Below are 20,775 nucleotides of genomic sequence, written 5' to 3'. Positions count from 1 at the left end.
ACGTTTTTCGTCGCGGTGAGATCTATTTACGAAATTTCAGTCACCATCTTTCTCTTCCGAATGCGAAAATATTTTGTTGAGCCCAACCTACATAGGTAGGAATGATCATCAAAATAAAATGAATCAGAGATCGAACAGAAAGGTTTAGGTGTTCGTTTTTCCCGCGCGCTGTTCGGGAGTGGAATGGTAGAGAGATAGTATGATTGTGGTTCAACGAACCCTCTGCCAAGCACTTAAATGTGAATTGCAGGGTACTCATGTAGGTGTAGATCTTGGTAGGAACTAACGCCTGTTGCGCAATACCAACGTCAACTAACACGGCACGCTGTATTGACAGAGCGTCAATATTTTTATCATTCTTCCAATATTCTTGAATATATGGCGCTATCCGTCAACACCAATCCCAGACGGTGAGTATTACTGAACAATACGTAGTATTGAGCAATAAATGTCGAGCGTGAGAGGGGCCCTTTTAGCCATTCAGTTTAGACGGCAAATCTATCTACACTCCTGGAAATTGAAATAAGAACACCGTGAATTCATTGTCCCAGGAAGGGGAAACTTTATTGACACATTCCTGGGGTCAGATACATCACATGATCACACTGACAGAACCACAGGCACATAGACACAGGCAACAGAGCATGCACAATGTCGGCACTAGTACAGTGTATATCCACCTTTCGCAGCAATGCAGGCTGCTATTCTCCCATGGAGACGATCGTAGAGATGCTGGATGTAGTCCTGTGGAACGGCTTGCCATGCCATTTCCACCTGGCGCCTCAGTTGGACCAGCGTTCGTGCTGGACGTGCAGACCGCGTGAGACGACGCTTCATCCAGTCCCAAACATGCTCAATGGGGGACAGATCCGGAGATCTTGCAGGCCAGGGTAGTTGACTTACACCTTCTAGAGCACGTTGGGTGGCACGGGATACATGCGGACGTGCATTGTCCTGTTGGAACAGCAAGTTCCCTTGCCGGTCTAGGAATGGTAGAACGATGGGTTCGATGACGGTTTGGATGTACCGTGCACTATTCAGTGTCCCCTCGACGATCACCAGTGGTGTACGGCCAGTGTAGGAGATCGCTCCCCACACCATGATGCCGGGTGTTGGCCCTGTGTGCCTCGGTCGTATGCAGTCCTGATTGTGGCGCTCACCTGCACGGCGCCAAACACGCATACGACCATCATTGGCACCAAGGCAGAAGCGACTCTCATCGCTGAAGACGACACGTCTCCATTCGTCCCTCCATTCACGCCTGTCGCGACACCACTGGAGGCGGGCTGCACGATGTTGGGGCGTGAGCGGAAGACGGCCTAACGGTGTGCGGGACCGTAGCCCAGCTTCATGGAGACGGTTGCGAATGGTCCTCGCCGATACCCCAGGAGCAACAGTGTCCCTAATTTGCTGGGAAGTGGCGGTGCGGTCCCCTACGGCACTGCGTAGGATCCTACGGTCTTGGCGTGCATCCGTGCGTTGCTGCGGTCCGGTCCCAGGTCGACGGGCACGTGCACCTTCCGCCGACCACTGGCGACAACATCGATGTACTGTGGAGACCTCACGCCTCACGTGTTGAGCAATTCGGCGGTACGTCCACCCGGCCTCCCGCATGCCCACTATACGCCCTCGCTCAAAGTCCGTCAACTGCACATACGGTTCACGTCCACGCTGTCGCGGCAGGCTACCAGTGTTAAAGACTGCGATGGAGCTCCGTATGCCACGGCAAACTGGCTGACACTGACGGCGGCGGTGCACAAATGCTGCGCAGCTAGCGCCATTCGACGGCCAACACCGCGGTTCCTGGTGTGTCCGCTGTGCCGTGCGTGTGATCATTGCTTGTACAGCCCTCTCGCAGTGTCCGGAGCAAGTATGGTGGGTCTGACACACCGGTGTCAATGTGTTCTTTTTTCCATTTCCAGGAGTGTATAAGAATTGGGTTCTGACAGAATTTTGTCGACAGATATTTTAATAATAACTTTATTCCTAGGCTGCACGAATATCTCCCAGCCGTATGTCGTCGTAAAGAAATTGCGTCATGAATGGAGTTATACGCCATCAGGGAAGGGCCGGGAACCATTTTTCTCCAGAACCTCTTAGCCATAGCAATACCTCACATTTCCAGTAACATTCATTGAGTTGACAAAAGCAATGGGATAGCGATATGCATGTATACAGATGGCGATAGCATCACGTACACAAGGTATAAAAGGGCAGTGCATTGGCGGAGCCATCATTTGTACTCAAGTGATTCATGTGAAAAGATTTCCGACGTGGTTATGGCCGTACGACGGGAATCAACAGACTTTGAACGCGGAATGGTAGTTAGAGCTAGACGCTTACGACATTCCTCGTCGAAATCGGTAGAGAATTCAGTATTCCACGATCCACAGTGTCAAAAGTGTATCGAGAATACCAAGTTACACATATTACCTTTCACCATCAACAACGCAGTGGCCGACGGTCTTCAATAACGACCGAGAGCAGGTTCAGTGTTAACAGATAAGCAACACTGCGTGAAATAGCCGCAGAAATCAGTATGGGACGTCCGACTATCCGTTAGGACAGAGCGGCGAAGTTTGGCATTAATGGGCTATGGCTGCAGGCGACGACAGACGGGAGTGTCTTTGCTAACAGCACGACATTGCTAGCAGCGCCTCTCCTGGATTCGTCACCATATTGTTGGACCCTAGACGACTGGAAAACGGTGGCCTGTTCAGATGAATGCCGATTTCAGTTGGTAAGAGCTGAATGGTAGGGATCGAGTGTGGTGCAGACCCCACAAACCCATGGACCCATGTTGTCAACAAGGCACTATGCAAGCTGATTGTAGCTCCATAGTGGTGTGGGCTGTGTTTAATTGGAATGAACTGGATCCTCTGCCCCAGCTGAACCGATTATTGACTGGGAATGATTATGTTAGGCCACTTGGAGACCATTTGCAGCAAACAACGATGGAATTGTCGTGAATGACAGTGCGCCGTGTCACCGGGCCAAAATTGCTTGCGAATGGTTTGAAGGACATTCTGAACAGTCCGAGCGAATGATTTGGCCACCCAGATCTCCCGACACGAATCCCGTCGAACATTTGTGCAACATAATCGAGAGGTCAGTTCGTGGACAAAATCCAATATTAACAACACTCTTGCAATTATGGAAGGTTATATAGGCAGCATGGCTCAATATTTCTGCGGGGGACTTCCAACGACTCGTCGAGTCGATAGCACGTCGAGTTGCTGCTGTAGGCCGGGCAAAAGGTGATCTGACACACTATCGGGTGGTATCCCAAGAGTTGTGTTGTTTCAGCGTATACTACCAGGGTGGGAACGGGGAATGGTACTTTATGGCCACCACGAAGAAATACAAATATCGTTAATTGTTGACTATTATTAGCAACATACTTTTTAAAGAGATAAAAAATGAAATGAGCGTATGGCATTGCTGGCCGGGAGGCCCCGTCCAGGGAAGTTCGGCCGTCGAGTGCAAGTCTTATTTCAGTCAACGCCACAGTAGGTGACTTGCGTGCCTGTGATGAGGATTAAATGATGATGATGATGATAACACAAAATGAGCGGAGGAAATCTCCAACTCGGCCGGGAATCGAACCCGGGCCCGCTTGCATGGGAGGCAAGCACGTTACCACTCCGCTAAGCAGGCGGACGATGAAGAGATACCGATGTGTAAGTAGTGTCCAGAATCTGAAAAATCTTATAATGTAATTATTTGTCGCGTAAGACCTTCGATGTGGAATTCCAATTAGACTTACATTTTTGTATTAAACCTAACTGAAAAATTTAAAATAGGTAAAGAATCTGTAGGAAAATTCATTGAAAAAGAATAAATAATTTTTCATAATTTTGGAACATAACGTACACAATTAGATTGCAATATTTACAAAAGTTGGGCACAAAGTATCTCGTCCCATCCCACCCTTGTTATTGCAAAGAAGGAAGCTAAAGCTTGTCAGGCGGGAGAAGTGTTGCGCACACCATTCCTGCTTCCGGACTGCCGTTCCCCCCCGGAGTCGGCGCCTACTAGCCGAGACTCGGGCCCGTCGCCCGCAGGCAGACCGCACTGTTGACTGAGTAGAGGGGGGGCCGTGAACACGGGCGCATCGGGATGCGGCTGCGGCGCCAGGCGCCGAGCACCCGCCGCGCCGCCGCCTCGCGCCATCCATAATTCATGGTCCGCAGGGTCCCCGAGGACGGCCGCTACGCGCACACACGATCGTAGCTGCCTGCATGTGCGCCTCATCTTCCTTCCGACAGCATACACGACGACGAGACGAGCGCGCCAGCGACAAATGTCTCCACTGTTCACGGATTCACAAATACGCGTCTACCTCTGCAGTTTATTTCCATTCGTGGTGACGAGAGGCTCGCCTGTTCACGGTTGGGGTGATTTCTACAAGGCCCGAAGAAAAGGATGAAAGGGAAGGTGACAACGCTGGAGTCGTCGATCCGTCGATATCGAAATCATTAGAAGCGGCACACCACCTCTGTTGGTTACGCGAGGATCTACAACTATACAAGGTGAATCACCTAAAACTTGCATCGCGAATATTGCGGGGATGAAAAGTGTTGTTGATGTGCGGTTTTCACAGAATTGGATTGGTAGTCAGACGAGCAGGAGATTGTAATATTATTTAGAAAGTGCATTTTCTGTGCACAGAACGATGCCTGTTGACATTAACAGACTGAAAGTAGGTTAAATTAGAATGTCAGTGATGTGTGTTGCAGGATTCTAGTGCAAGTCGTTTACGAGAAATCGTATTTTCAAAAGTTCCCACATCGACACCTGCGCAATACCTGTGGCAGCACATAGTAAACATCAACACAAGTGCATACACTAGCCATGTGGATTCTGACCAGTAACGAGACAGTTGACCGTCACAGGTTGTGTTCAAAATAACCACTGGCAGCGACAAACGTGATTCCAATCTGGTGTGGAATTATTGCTGCACACGAGCTAGCACTTCAGCGGAGATGTCAGAGCAGGCTACACTAATACGTCGTTACATATAATCGGGTGTAGTTGGTATGTCCTTAGAGACAGCGTCTTCTATCTATCCCCACAGAAAAAAAGTCTGCCGGCCGAAGTGGCCGAGCCGTTCTAGGCGCTTCAGTCTGGAACCGCGCGACCGCTACGGTCGCAGGTTCGAATCCTGCCTCGGGCATGGATGTGTGTGATGGCCTTAGGGTCGTTAGGTTTAAGTAGTTCTAAGTCTAGGTGGCTGATGACCTCAGATGTAAAGTCCCATATTGCTTAGAACCATTGGAAAAACATCTACATGCGTCAAATCACGTGAACGGGCCGGTCAAGGTACAGGTCCTGTGCCTACAGTCCAACGATTTGGAAACAGTTCGTGAAGACCTGCTGTAATACTCATTGCACTATGGGCAGGACAGCCATCATGTGGGTACCACAGGTTCCTCTGGTCTGCCGACGAACGTCTTCTAGCATCCTTCAGTTATGTTGTCTAGATCTTACAGTACCACTTTCACGTAACTGGTTGAAGAGGTTGGTAAATAATTGCCGAAATGGTTGACGTCTGTTGGGATATCTTGCCGCATACTCCGTACAAGAACGAACTGCATTCCTCATACACTCTCTATACATTATGAGCATGTAAATGCCATCGTCCACTCACGACCTACTGCTTGGACTGTAACACACTGACTGACTAGCACATAGCAGTGCAGTCAAGGACCACACAAGCACACTGTAAGCAAACGCAACAACATCGTGCCCACCAACTACGCAGATTGAATGGCACAAACAAGCGTCGGTGTGGGAACGTTTCAGCATCCGGTATCTCGTAAAGGACTCGCACTAGACTCCTGCAACAAAAAACCATTGACATTCTAATTTCCCCTACTTTTAGTCTGTTAATGTCAGTAGGCATTGTTTCATTTAAAAAAGGTGTATGTTTGCACAGAATATACACACTCTAAGTATTAATGAATCTGTTTATTGGCTAACGCCGGCCGGAGTGGCCGAGCGGTTCTAGGCGCTACAGTCTGGAACCGCGCGACCGCTACGGTCGCAGGTTCGAATCCTGCCTCGGGCATGGATGTGTGTGATGTCCTTAGGTTAGTTATGTTTAAGTAGTTCTAAGTTCTAGGGGACTGATGACCTCAGAAGTAAAGTCCCATAGTGCTCAGAGCCATTTGAACGCTTTTTTTTATTTTTTTATTAATTGGCTAACGATACGGTCCTCTGACTACCAATCCATTCTTTGAAAACAGCACGTCAGTGGCACTTCCCGTTTCCGCAGTATTTGCTGTGCAATTTATAGGTGATCCACTCTGTATACGGTCCATGGTGGAGTGTACATCGTGCCAGTATTGTACATTTTCCTCTTCCACTTCGGTGACTGTCTGTATGCCTCTGTACGCGTCCTATTCTCTCTTATCGTATTGTCATAATCCTCATGCGAGATATGCGATGGTGGGAGGATAACAGTCGCACTGTCTTCTTCAGTTAAAGTTCTCTTTTATTTCCAAAAGGGTTTCGCGAGAACTACGTGATCTTGTAGGATTTGTACTTTGAGATGTGACAGTTTTCTTTTTAACATTTGCCACAGAGAATATCTTTGTGTAGCGTAACAACTTAAATTTGACCAAAAACAGTATTAAATTTTTTTCCATTATTTATAACCCAAAAATCTGACACAAAAAGTATCAGTGTTTTCAAATTACGTAAGATGTATCGATGTTGTCTATCTTAAATATCTTTGACAATCTCTTAAAAATAAATTAAGTAATAGATATTCTTTATAGCTACCAAAAGCATAATAATGAACGGTTTTTATAGTTATAACGACCGTAATATTCACAGGTCAATCGAAAATTTATAACGCTTTTGACAAAGCAAATAAGGAAGTCGGGAATCCACTTTGGGTTTTCATCCCGCGGTTGTGTCGATGACGTTGGCGCCAAGTGGCGCGGGAAAGACGGAACGAAACGCAGTCCCAGGCATTGTAGCCTGCTGTGCGTACGTAGCTGTGTCGTGTGTGGCAATGTTAACATTGTATGAGTGCAAAAACTGTGCAGAATCGAGTGAAAATTGGTGAGTCAGCGGCATTTGTGTCATAAAATCGTCTCCAGAAATTGCGGTTTTTGGAGAGCAACAGTAGCCAACATTAGTCTAAGATGGAATTTGGAGTCAACGCAACATCATGAAAAATGGCTACCGCAAGCAACGTTGTAGTAGTAAATTAATTCCACCTTGCTAGAGATGTGAAGAGCTGAGTCAGTTATCATTCTGCAGTCTTTAACTACAGCACAGCAGCTGCGACAAACAAGACAAGACTTTTGAAATTAAGTATACTGAATATTACAGTCACACACTTCTTATCTGACTAGTGAAAAGTGTCTGTTACATTCATTAGCCTAAAGTCACAGAATTTCCGTACATTTATATTTAAGTAAATCTAAACGGTCAAAAGAACGTATAAAATAAAATCATGACAACGAAAGCTGTCGTAAGTCTATTTAGCTGGGAAATACGGCTTTTACTTCATTTTAATATGTATGAAACCGTCTGATCGCATTGCTAATTCACTTAATGTTTAAGATTTTAAGATTACTTTAACTTAATTTTCAGTTATTTAATTTTCATTACGAGAAAATTTAAAGATGGTACTCACTGAGCTACATCAGAATCTCACAGCGTGCATTCATCTTTATTTCAAGTAGAACATCGAAAATTGATTGTAAACCTCTACATGTACAACACGCCCTTGGTAATGTCTAGTCCTGAAGTTCGATGAATCTCTTCGTAACGTTCTTATGCTCGCTAAACGAACCCGTTTGCACCTTCTTTGACTGGCACTTGTTACCTTGTGCCGTTAAATACACTCATATTATCCATGTGGTCTTTTGCAGGATACGTGTATTTGTGTCTCAAAAGGCGGCTAATATCAGTAGTTGTAACATATTCCCTTCCTGCGAAACATCTTTTACAGTGTAATTTCGTGGTTTTATGTGACGTTTTCACCTGATTTTTATTCTCCTCGACTATGATATTGCTGGTCTCCTCGTGGGAGATGTGAAGGTGGGCGAACGCCGAGAGAAGCGGGCTCACGTTTTTCTAACAGATTTGCAAAATGTCTCAAAATTCGGTGGCATGAACCGCATTATTTATCTTTTTGTTCGAAGCATGTTAAAAAACGGACAGAGAAGCTGGGAATACTGAGCAAAGTCACAAGACAATTCTTACCGCATGTCTGTCTCAGTCGCAGCAGAAAATGCCGCGTGGGTCCTTCCTGTGAAAATCCCCTGACTATTTCGTTCATTGTTGGCGATCGTGGTCGTTTGCGTTGATGGCGTTTTGTTTCTGATTCGTAGTGCTGATTTTCTGTTTCACCTCAGTGTGAATACTATCGTGATTTACCCGTGGGGTTAGACGACGACAAACTACCAGCGGTAGGAGTACAGAGGTGGACTGGCAGCGGCGTTTGTAATCGACGCAGCAGCACCTGTGCCTTCCTCTACCCAGCGTAGCACGAGACAAGCGCCATTTTAAGCCGGACACCGTCGTGCAGCTCTAGTCGGGCTTTGCGCCGGTCTGAAATGTGCATGAGGCCTGTTTTACGGGCGGCTTTTACGAGCAACTGCTGCTACCCTTGTTCTGGCGCTCCTGTGCAGAGGGAAAAGGAACATCAGAGGCAGCAATACATTATGATTGAAGACTTGGTGGGGGATTAAGCTAGTTTGTGACACTTACATGCTATCCTGTCGAGGTCGCCTAGTCGACGAATTCACAGGAGAAATTATTTCTACGAGTGAGTTGTAGCCTTGCTACAAATTACTTCATGAAGACTCCTGAACGAGATATTTGTCAGTACATTCGCTTGTGGCTATTCACTGAGGCAATATGGCAGATAAATGAGAGCTGAGCTGCAGTTACTCTAGATGAATGGTGTATGGTAACTACATTAGTGTAATGTACTTTTCGGTAATTTCCAAGAATGATTGCCTATCGAAGTCGCGGGTTCCAAACGATAACATATCGAACGTGATATTGTAAATCGATCATTCTCGGAAATTACCTGCTTTTCCATAAAAAGAATTCATATACGAGACATATATTTTAAGATTTTACAAAACAGCAAAAGAAAGACTTTTTGGTACAAATAGTTTTACTCGAATGAAAGATCAAGTTCACTATTAGTAATCTCTCTCTATTTCCAGACGCCTTTCTTGGGTTGAGACTCTCTTCATAAGATGGATTTATGTGCATTGATATAGGATGTGTATGTTGTGTTACGACTTTCGTGTAACGTGTGTTACCGTCTAACAGAGAAAAAAACGGAACACTATTTCTGCACATGGCTCATAGTTTTGTGGAGATATTTGACTGAAAAGATGAATGAAGGAAAAGTTCGATAGGAAAAATACCTCCAGTGGTCAGAGGCTCAGTCGTGTTAAATCACACACATTATCACACTTTTTAACCATTGGAGGGAGCAGAGATGGCGTCTAGAGTCTAATAAGTGCAAAGAAAATACAGCAAAACAGCACACTGTTTCGGAGCAAGTCTCCATGCATTGTGGAGATATTTCCGTAGATGAATACAGATGTAAGTGGTCACAAATTAATTTGTCAAGTTTATTTAAAAGGGTACTTTGTACACATGAAATTAAGCAGTGTGACAAGTTAGAAACATTAACTGCAATAATTATGTTGCCAATAGTTACGAAATTTCGCTTATGACAGAGCCGTAGATTATCAGGATTGTATCTACTACTGCTATATCTAAGAAAAAGTCGAAGTAACTCATTCATTGTGATTTAAACAATAAATGCAGACAGATATAATAATAGACCAGTTAAGTTTTGAACTAGCAGTGCGTGTATGAGTGAATCTTTTGGCTTTTGTGAGTCAGCCCAGTGAATTTTTCGTTTATAAAAGGTCATGGAAAGATGCATATAACTAAATAATTCTTGGTAAATGCGAAGAGTCGTTTTACTGTTTTTTGATACGTTCGCCTTTAAAATTCATATAGATTTGCATTCGTTCCTACCAGATATGTAAAGATTTTTTTCGGTCTGGTGTTGGTACCTGAAAAAACATGGTTCTGTTAGGATTCGACAGGTTCTCGGGGTGATGAAAGTGGCTGTCCCCACATTTTTTATTTAACCCAGGGAAATAAGTTGTTAGGCGAAAAAATACTTGAATACGTACAATGAGGCAGTAATTCGATGTTTTTCTCTGCCAAATAATCAGTTGTTTGACTTCATGTGACAGCTGGCGTCGTCATGATGATAATGACTCAACGTTTTTGGTTATTTTTCCTTTTTTCATCTAACAGATTATTGTATACAACTCAGCATTAAAAATATTCTTCGATGCTCTAAAGCGGGGATGCACAGGTCGCGGCCTGACATTGATCCGACAGCGGTCCGCCCCTCATTGTTCGTTCTTGTACTTTTATGTTTTTTTATCCACCTTTCATTCTCTCCAGAAAACGAGAGAGCGGGCCCTTGAAGAACTTATTGTTAGTTCTTTTGTTCCCAGCCTAGCTAGCATTGAGGCAGACGGATTCCAATTCGGAATTACATGTTGTCTCACGCCTCGTCATTTTCGAACTTGCTGACCTTACGGTAGTATCGGTGAGGGATCGACGGTCCGCGGTACACCCCAGCTCCAAAGTGTCTCTCGCAAAATGTCCTGTGTAATGAGTGAAACAAGCCATTATTTTGTCGAGAGTGCTTCGCGAACGTACCACTTTTGTTTGTTGGTTTCCGTTCACCTTGGTTCTCCCAAACAGCTGGGTTGCTGCATAGTTGCCGGCTAGCACGAATTTATCCATGTTAAGTTTCCTGTTGCGATGTTTTGTAGGGATATTGCATTTTCCTTGCAACTGTTGATAAGGGCTTGTTTTTGACTTTCGGCCAAACTGTGAGTTAACAGAACCGATTGTATTGAGGTCTTGGATATGCGTGAGACTGACGATAAGCCATATGCTGGTCCTCTTCAAGCATGTTGCTCATAGCATCGTTTTTATTTGGAACAAAAACCAGTTGCAGTAGCCGCCTCCGTAGCTGAGGCCATAACACGAGCCTGTGTGGTGACGCCCGATTCGGTGGTAAACCACACCTGGTTGTGGGTGAAGTTTTAAGTGCTATTATTTGGCTGGCATGGGGAGGAGAGGTGATGGTGCAAAGTTCACGATCATCAGTCTTGCGGCAATGATCCGTATTGAATTCCAGATCTCTCCGCAGTGTGTCACCAAGTGACAGCACGAGATGGTGACCCGACCGTCGTATGGGCCCGTTAAACTCTGTAATCACTGCGCCACCTCGCTCGGTGGGGAGCGTGGCGGCCATCGAATTATACTATCTCGTCCAGTCTACGTAGCCAGTAACTTTTCGTCTACGAATTCATGGACATTTAGGGACCAGTGGGGTGGTGCCCCATCTTACTGGAATTTGACATTAGTTTGCAGGTGTTCGAAATGTGGCACAGCAAACTCTTGTTACATATCCAGGTAAACACCACAGTTGACGGAAGACTCGATGAAAAAGAATGGACCAATGATGCAATTGTGCATTAGTTCGCATTTTGGGCCCTCTATTCCCTTTTCGCGTGTAACATGAGGATGCTGTGAACCCCTTATACTATTCCATTTGCCAGATACATGAAACATGGACTCATCGGAGAAACAAATCTTTTCCAAAAAGTCATTGTCTGCGTCAATCTTGCCTAGCATATCCATTGCAAACTGTTCACGCAGAGGTTTGCCCGTAGGCTACAATGCCTGAAGTAGCTGCACCTTATAAGGATGTAGCTGCAACCTCTTATGCAAGACATTGTGCAGTGTTGATCATCTCATTTCCAACTCTCTGGCCGCCGTTCGCACCTATTTTGTCGGACTTCTTGCGAACGCCTGCTGCACATTGTCCAAGTTGGCGTCTGAAACAGATGGGCAATTCGCCCTCTTTTTATCGAGAACTCTACACGTTTCCATAAATGCGGCATGTTCGTCCCGACTAACTACTCGGGATTGTGGTTGCATCTATTCCGTGTTTGCAAGTTTCGTTGCACGTGGGTATCGTACGACGTATGTATGAACCGCGCCACACACTGAGGTCTCTCTTGTGACGTCCACATTTTTCGGGTTTTCGAGCTCACTTTTGTGTCAGAATTGTCACCTGCAAGGTAAAAAATACTTTTGAGTTATTAGAGGTTGAAAACCATTTGCCGGTCGGAGTGGCCGTGCGGTTCTGGGCGCTACAGTCTGGAGCCGAGCGACCGCTACAGTCGCAGGTTCGAATCCTGCCTCGGGCATGGATGTGTGTAATGTCCTTAGGATAGTTAGGTTTAAATGGTTCTAAGTTCTAGGCGACTGATGACCTCAGAAGTTAGGTCGCATAGTGCTCAGAGCCATTTGAAAACCATTTGTTAATAACTAGCATAGTTTTAAAGTTATTAAAGTCTTAACGTGTAAAGATCGACACCCTGTACAATCGCGCCTATCCTCACCACAGTTTCGCTGCAGGCGTGACAGAGACACTTCTTCTTCGAAGTCAGTATAAATTGACACTATTATTTCGAACTATGTATGCCCGTGGTTTACTGCGCTTTTTCATCTGGAACTACTGTTCTTCCACGGTTTTCATTTCTACAGCCCCATTTATCTTGACTGTTATTAAGCATCGACAGTACTGATAAATTTTTGTTCCCCTGAAAAAAGCAATCGCACCAAAATTATCAATTAATACAAACCTGCAGAAACACTACGATCTTTCTTCAAATAGTTGGTTCAAGCTTGTCTGTCACAGCCTCTAATTGCTGGGTTTTTGCCGGCCTCTGTCCCGAGAGGTTCTAGGCGCTTCAGTCGGGAACCGCGCTGCTGCTATGGTCGCAGCCTCGAATCCTGCTTCGGACATGGATGTGTGTGATGTCCTTAGGTTAGTTAGGTTTAAGTAGTTCTAAGCCTAGGGGACTGATGACCTCAGATGTTAAGTCCCAAAGTGCTTAGAGCCATTTGAACCATTCGCTGGGTTTTTACAGATTGTGTGTGTGTGTGTGTGTGTGTGTGTGTGTGTGTGCGTGCGTTTATCTATCTATTCTTATAGCGGTATTTTTTTTTCAGGTACGTGACCAGCTCAACAGAATGATGCGTGAATTTTGTACTTCTGCTGCCTTACATACCCTGCCATGACAGACACGCAGGTAATGCAGAGTAGGCAAAGCGTTTATCGTTGTCAGTGAGTCGGAAACCGAAGGGAGAATCCGAGATCAGTTGGCGAAATTTAATTTCAGAAGTAAATAAATTCACTTATTTGCAGAACTTTCATTTCACTTGTGCTCGGCATGAGATGAAACTGAAGGAACCTGACCAATTGAATTTGTAAGGCCAACACGACCATTGAAATCTGTCGTTTTCTCTCGACCTAGCATATCTAGTTCTCTGGAGAAATTGCCATCTTCTCTTAGCTTAGAATTCATTCCTCACACACCTATTTCGTGAACTGTAAATAGTGGTGATTCTTAAGTTTCTCTGTTCTGATCAAATTTTGAATATGTTTCCGCAAATGCTGCACTACCTGGAGCAACATTTGGACCAAGAATCGTCCAGCCTTTGTCTCTAACCTTTTTAAATGCCGGACTCTTTAAAAAGTAAACCCTCAAATATTACAGTGTAAAGTATATGGTAACAGGTAGGGCGTTGTGACTAGCTAAACAATATCGCTCGCACAATTGTTGGCTATTTTATGCACAATTTTTAGATGTTCCCTTAAGACTGCTGCAGGTATAAGCGATTGGCATATCGTATGTCAGACTTAATGGTTATACGGACTCGAGTCGGGGTATAAGATAGTCCGGAAAATAAAACGAAACTAGTAATCGCCCAGATCTATCCCTGTATTGTGGTAAACAGCTAATGTTCTGTTGAAAAGTAGTTTGATTAACGCCGTGTAGTTGCAAAACATTTTGTAGCCATGTACATCCATCCATCCATCCATCCATCCATGCATCCATGCATCCATCCATACATACATAAATCCTTGTTCCATAGATCATGAATACGACATTTCTTAATGATGTGGGATGTGTCACTTTAACAGAAGTTTTCTTGACACAAAATGATTAATTAATTAATTTTTTTACAGTTCCTACGTCATATCTAGATGTTGCATCTCATTAACTATCTCGTTAATATACGGTTGAATGCGTACAGAACGCTTTCTCGGGCATACTGGTATTTACAAATGTTACAAAAAAAATTCAGTATTTTTTGCCCCTCCAACATTCGTTTTTCGGCTCCGCCAGTAGACGAGAGATTCTACCAAAATATTCTATCAAGGCGTCCTGCAAAAGCAATCCTTTGTTTTCTCTCACGTCGATGACAACGAATCTTAAGTGCATTTTTTTTCGAGCTGTGTTTAAAATAATCACGAAAACATTTACTTGCGTTGTGCAAATACTCTGGAACGTTTCTAGTAACGTGAGTTTACCTTTCCATTGTTCGTTCCCAGACGTAAGTAAATTATGGAGACCGGTAAACTAATTATAGCTGTCGTACGAAAAACATTGTTTGCGTAGTCCTCATTTGTAGTAGATTCAATTTTCTCTTCGACTTCAAATAATGTAATAGTTGCCGTGATTGAGAGTCCAACCTACTTGCACGTAGTAAACCTAAATGGTGCGGCTCGGCGTCACAGCTATTCTGGTTCTTACACAATATGTCTTCCTCAAATTGTAGGTTCAGTGAGACTCAGGAAAAAATTAAATTGCGGTAGTTTTAGCGCTATACTGCAAAATGCAACTCAGGTTTGCCGATATATAAATATGTGTTGTTTAATCGATGTTACATTCTGCTCGGCGGAGCTAACTAATGTGTGTACCTTCCTTCCGTGCAAACTTTTTTACTGCAACAAGAAAGCAACTACCAATGTGTATGGTGGTCTTCAGTCGTGAGACTGGTTTGATGCAGCTCTCCATGCTACTCCATCCTTTGCAAGCTCCTTCATCTCCCAGTACCTACTGCAGCCTACATCCTTCTGAATCTGCTTAGTGTATTCATCTCTTGGTCTCCCTCTACGATTTTTACCCTCCACGCTGCCCTCCAATACTAAATTTGTGATCCCTTGATGCCTCAGAACATGTCCTACCAACCGATCCCTTCTTCTAGTCAAGTTGTGCCACAAACTCCTCTTTTCCCCAATTCTATTCAATACCTCCTCATTAGTTATGTGATCTACCCATCTAATCTTCAGAATTCTTCTGTAGCACCACATTTCGAAAGCTTCTATTCTCTTCTTGTCTAAACTATTTATCGTCCGCGTTTCACTTCCATACATGGCTACACTCCATGCAAATACTTTCAGAAACGACTTCGTGACATTTAAATCTATACTCGATGTTAACAAACTTTTCTTCTTCAGAAACGCTTTCCTTGCCATTGCCAGTCTACATTTTATATCCTCTCTACTTCGACCATCATCAGTTATTTTGCTCCCCAAATAGCAAAACTCCTTTACTACTTTAAGTGCCTCATTTCCTAGTCTAATACCCTCAGCATCACCCGACTTAATTCGACTACATTCCATTATCCTCGTTTTGCTTTTGTTAATGTTCATCTGATATCTTCCTTTCAAGACACTATCCATTCCGTTCAACTGCTTTTCCAAGTTCTTTGCTGTTTCTGACAGAATTACAATGTCATCGGCGAACCTCGAAGTTTTTATTTCTTCTCCATGGATTTTAATAGCTACTCCGAATTTTTCTTTTGTTTCCTTCACTGCTTGCTCAACATACAGATTGAATAACATCGGGAAAAGGCTACAACCCTGTCTCACTCCCTTCCCAACCACTGCTTCCCTTTCTTGCCCCTCAACTCTTATAACTGCCATTTGGTTTCTATACAAATTGTAAATAGCCTTTCGCTCCCTGTATTTTACCCCTGCCACCTTCAGAATTTGAAAGAGAGTATTCCAGTCAACATTGTCAAAAGCTTTCTCTAAGTCTACAAATGGTAGAAACGTAGGTTTGCCTTTCCTTAATCTAGCTTCTAAGATAAGTCGTAGGGTCAGTATTGCCTCACGTGTTCCAATATTTCTACGGAATCCAAACTGATCTTCCCCTAGGTCGGCTTCTACTAGTTTTTCCATTCGTCTGTAAAGAATTCGCGTTAGTATTTTGCAGCCGTGACTTATTAAACTGATAGTTCGGTAATTTTCACATCTGTCAACACCTGCTTTCTTTGGGATTGGAATTATTATATTCTTCTTGAAGTCTGAGGGTATTTCGCCTGTCTCATACTTCTTGCTCACCAGACGGTAGACTTTTGTCAGGACTGGCTCTCCCAAGGCCGTCAGTAGTTCAAATGGAATGTTGTCTACTCCCGGGGTCTTGTTTCGACTCAGTTCTTTCAGTGCTCTGTCAAACTCTTCACGCAGTATCGTATCTCCCATTTCATCTTCATCTAAATCTTCTTCCATTTCCAGAATATTGTCCTGAAGTACATCGCCCTTGTATAGACCCTCTATATACTCCTTCCAACTTTTTGCTTTCCCTTCTTTGCTTAGAACTGGATTTCCATCTGAGCTCTTGATATTCATACAAGTGGTTCTCTTTTCTCCAAAGGTCTTATTAATTTTTCTGTAGGCAGTATCTGTCTTACCCCTCGTGAGATACGCCTCTACATCCTTACATTTATCCTCTAGCCATCCCTGCTTAGCCATTTTGCACTTAGTGTCGATCTCATTTTTGAGACGTTTGTATTCCTTTTTGCCTGCTTCATTTACTGCATTTTTATATTTTCTCCTTTCATCAATTAAATTCGATATTTCTTCTGTTACCCAAGGATTTCTACTAGCCCTCGTCTTTTTATCTACTTGATCCTCTGCTGCCTTCACCACTTCATCCCTCAAAGCTACCCATTCTTCTTCTACTGTATTTCTTTGCCCCATTCCTGCCATTTTTTCCCTTACGTTCTCCCTGAAACTCTGTACAACCTCTGGTTTATTATCCGGGTCCCATCTCCTTAAATTCCCACATTTTAGCGGTTTCTTCAGTTTTAATCTACAGTTCATAACCAATAGATTGTGGTCAGGGTCCACATCTGCCCCTGGAAATGTCTTACAATTTAAAACCTGGTTCCTAAATCTCTGTCATACCATTATATAATCTATCTGAAATCTGTCAGTATCTCCAGGCTTCTTCCATGTATACAACCTTCTTTCATGATTCTTGAACCAAGTGTTAGCTATGATTAAGTTGTGCTCTGTGCAATATTCTACCAAGCGGCTTCCTCTTTTATTTCTTACCCCCAATCCATATTCACCTACTACGCTTCCTTCTCTCCCTTTTCCTACTGCCGAATTCCTGTCACCCATGATTATTAAATTTTCGTCTCCCTTCACTATCTGAATAATTTCTTTTATTTCATCATACATTTCTTCAGTTTCTTCATCATCTGCAGAGCTAGTTGGCATGTAACCTTGTACTACTGTAGTAGGCATGGGCTTCGTGTCTATCTTGGCCACAATAATACGTTCACTATGCTGTTTGTAGTAGCTTACCCGCTCCTATTTTTTTTATTCATTATTAAACCTACTCCTGCATTACCCCTATTTGATTTTGTACTTATAACCCTGTATTCACCTGACCAGAAGTCTTGTTCCTCCTGCCACCGAACTTCACTAATTCCCACTGTATCTAACTTTAACCTATCCATTTCCCTTTTTAAATTTTCTAACCTACCTGCCCGATTAAGGGATCTGACATTCCACGCTTCGATCCGTAGAATGCCAGTTTTCTTTCTCCTGATAACGACGTCCTCCCGAGTAGTCCCCGCCCGGAGATCCGAATGGGGGACTCTTTCACCTCCGGAATATTTTACCCAAGAGGACGCCATCATCATTTAATCATACAGTAAAGCTGCATGCCCTCGGGCAAAATTACGGCTGTAGTTTCCCCTTGCTTTCAGCCGTTCGCAGTACCAGCACAGCAAGGCCGTTTTGGATAATGTTACAAGGCCAGATCAGTCAATCATCCAGACTGTTGCCCCTGCAACTTTTGAAAAGGCTGCTGCCCCTCTTCAGGAACCACGCGTTTGTCTCGCCTTTCAAGAGATACCCCTCCGTTGTGGTTGCACCTACGGTACGGCTATCTGTATCTCTGAGGCACGAAAGCCTCCCCACCAAGGGCAAGGTTCATGGTTCATGGGGGCAACTAAAAATAATTACTGTAAAAAAAGAACAAAGTACAGCATCTACACGGTGTCGTGGTGATGGTCATCCTTGTATGTTTGGCCTCGGGGCACGCGTAATAGCGGCAGTTACCATCTGCAGCGGACGCACTTCTGTCCCTCCACATGAAATAAAACAAATTTAAAAAAATCCAGGTGCAATCCATATGAAAACAGATTTACATTTATTAAAATGAAAGTGCATTAAAAACAGTGATGTATCAACTGTATGATAACTTAATTACGAAGCAAGCTAAATTGGACATTACCTATGATTGCCCCAGCGGGGACGGTGTGAACGTCAGTTCTATTAATTTTGTGACATTAGCTTATTGCCGCTTTCGTTCCCTTTCTTCATCTTTCGTTTTGCGGGCAACACTAACGAAACCTCGAAATGGGCGAGAAATTTGTAGCCTACCGTAAAGGATTCCATCATAAAGTGTCGCAGCCTGCAGTCTCCTTTTGTCGGAGTAAGCAGAAACAAAACATTTGGACACAGTTTCGTAGCACTTCATCTGTGTAAACGCATGTTAAGAGGAATGTACACCACTGGCCATTAAAATTGCTGCACCACGAAGGTGACGTGCTACAGACGCGAAATTTAACCGACAGGAAGAAGATACTGTGATATGCAAATGATTTGCTTTTCAGAGCATTCACACAAGGTTGGCGCCGGTGGCGACACCTACAACGTGCTGACATGAGGAAAGTTGCGAACCGATTTCTCGTACACAAACAGCAGTTTACCGGCTTTGCCTGGTGAAACGTTGTTGTGATGCCTCGTGTAAGGAGGAGAAATGCGTACCATCACGTTTCCGACTTTGATAAAGGTCGGATTGTAGCCTATCGCGATTGCGGTTTATAGTATCGCGACAATGCTGCTCGCGTTGGTCGAGATCCAATGACTGTTAGCAGAATATGGACTCGGTGGGTTCAGGAGGGAAATACGGAACGCCGTGCTGGATCCCAACGGCCTCGTATCACTAGCACTCGAGATGACAGGCATCTTATCCGCATGGCTGTAACGGATCGTGCAGTCACGTCTCGATCCCTGAGTCAACAAATTGGGACGTTTGCAAGACGGCAACCATTTGCACGAATAGTTCGACGACGTTTGCAGCAGCATAGACTATCAGCTCGGAGACCATGGCTGCGGTTACCCTTGACGCTGCATCACAGACCTGCTATGGTGTAGTCACCGACGAACCTGGGTGCACGAATGGCAAAACGTCATTTTTTCGGATGAATCCAGGTTCTGTTTACAGCATCATGATGGTCGCATCCGTGTTTGGCGACATCACGGTGAACACACATTGGAAGCGTGTATTCGTCATCGCCATACTGGTGTATCACCCGGCGTGATGGTATGGGGTGCCATTGGTTACACGTCTGGGTCACCTCTTGTTTGCATTGACGGCACTTTGAACAGTGGACGTTACATTTCAGATATGTTACGAGCCGTGGCTCTACCCTTCATTCGATCCCTGCGAAACCCTACATTTCAGCAGGACAATGCACGACCGCATGTTGCAAGTCCTGTACGGGCCTTTCTGGATACAGAAAATGTTCGACTGCTGCCCTGGCCAGCACATTCTCCGCATCCCTCACCGATTGAAAACGTCTGGTCAATGGTGGCCGAGCAACTGGTTCGTCACAATACGCCAGTCACTACTCTTTATGAGCTGTGGTATCGTGTTGAGGCTGCATGGGCAGCTGTACCTGTACACGCCATCCAAGCTCTGTTTTGACTCAATGCCCAGGCGTATCAAGGCCGTTATTACGGCCAGAGGTGGTTGTTCTGGGTACTGATTTCTCCGCATCTATGCACCCAAATTGCGTGAAAATGTATTCACATGTCGGTTGTAGTATAATAATATATCTGTCCAATGAATACCCGTTTATCATCTGCATTTCTTCTTGGTGTAGCAACTTTAATGGCCATTAGTGTATTATTTGAGGCAGTTGCTAACTCATTACAAAATTCTCGCGAGCCGCAAGGATTTCGCGGACCCCGGGTGAAAGAGGACGACTTGATGTCTTGAGCGACACGGATTTATTGTGATCAGGTCTGCGGCTGACGCGTGTAGAGGCGGCCTAGGGAACTGCCTTCGAGCCGCCAGTGGCTGGGCCGCGACAGACACGTGGGGCCGGACGCGTCAGTCGGTCTGCGGCCAGCCGGCGGCCGCGCCCCACGCCCGGATGTGGGCCCCGCGCACGCGGCTGCTCGCATTCACTCTGCCCCAGGTCTCTCCACCCGCACAGTGCCTGACTTTCCTTGCTGATAGTCCCTGTGAAGTGCGTGGCAGCCAGCACCAATGAAAACCGCTACAGCCACTACCTTTATGACATTTTTCTTTAACAAATTTTATCATTTCTTGCCGTTACCGGGTTCGACGTTTTGTTCATCAGATGGCTGCATTACATTTACAGGGCTAACTATTAATCTGTTGTTGAATGCTTTAAACGCCATAGTGCCCTACAGTGAATTCATTTCAAACTGATAAATTTTCGCTAAGGAAATGGAAGTCAAATATAAATTCAATTTGGAATTGCATGATAAACGTGTAG

At 44.6% G+C, this 20,775-nt stretch overlaps 1 non-coding gene across 1 annotated transcript; it reads right to left on the bottom strand.

Annotated features, from left to right (window-relative positions):
* Positions 1 to 3,582: 3,582 nt before the first annotated feature.
* On the bottom strand, positions 3,583 to 3,660 carry Trnag-ccc (transfer RNA glycine (anticodon CCC)). Its single transcript has one exon. It is a non-coding gene; the product is annotated as a tRNA-Gly (tRNA).
* Between the last annotated feature and the right edge of the window lie 17,115 nt (positions 3,661 to 20,775).

The sequence above is a fragment of the Schistocerca cancellata genome, chromosome 1 (assembly GCF_023864275.1).
Source record: "Schistocerca cancellata isolate TAMUIC-IGC-003103 chromosome 1, iqSchCanc2.1, whole genome shotgun sequence".
Lineage (NCBI taxonomy): Eukaryota > Metazoa > Arthropoda > Insecta > Orthoptera > Acrididae > Schistocerca > Schistocerca cancellata.
The sequence above is the reverse complement of the archived record's forward strand: the minus strand, read 5'-3'. Positions and strand labels throughout refer to the sequence as shown.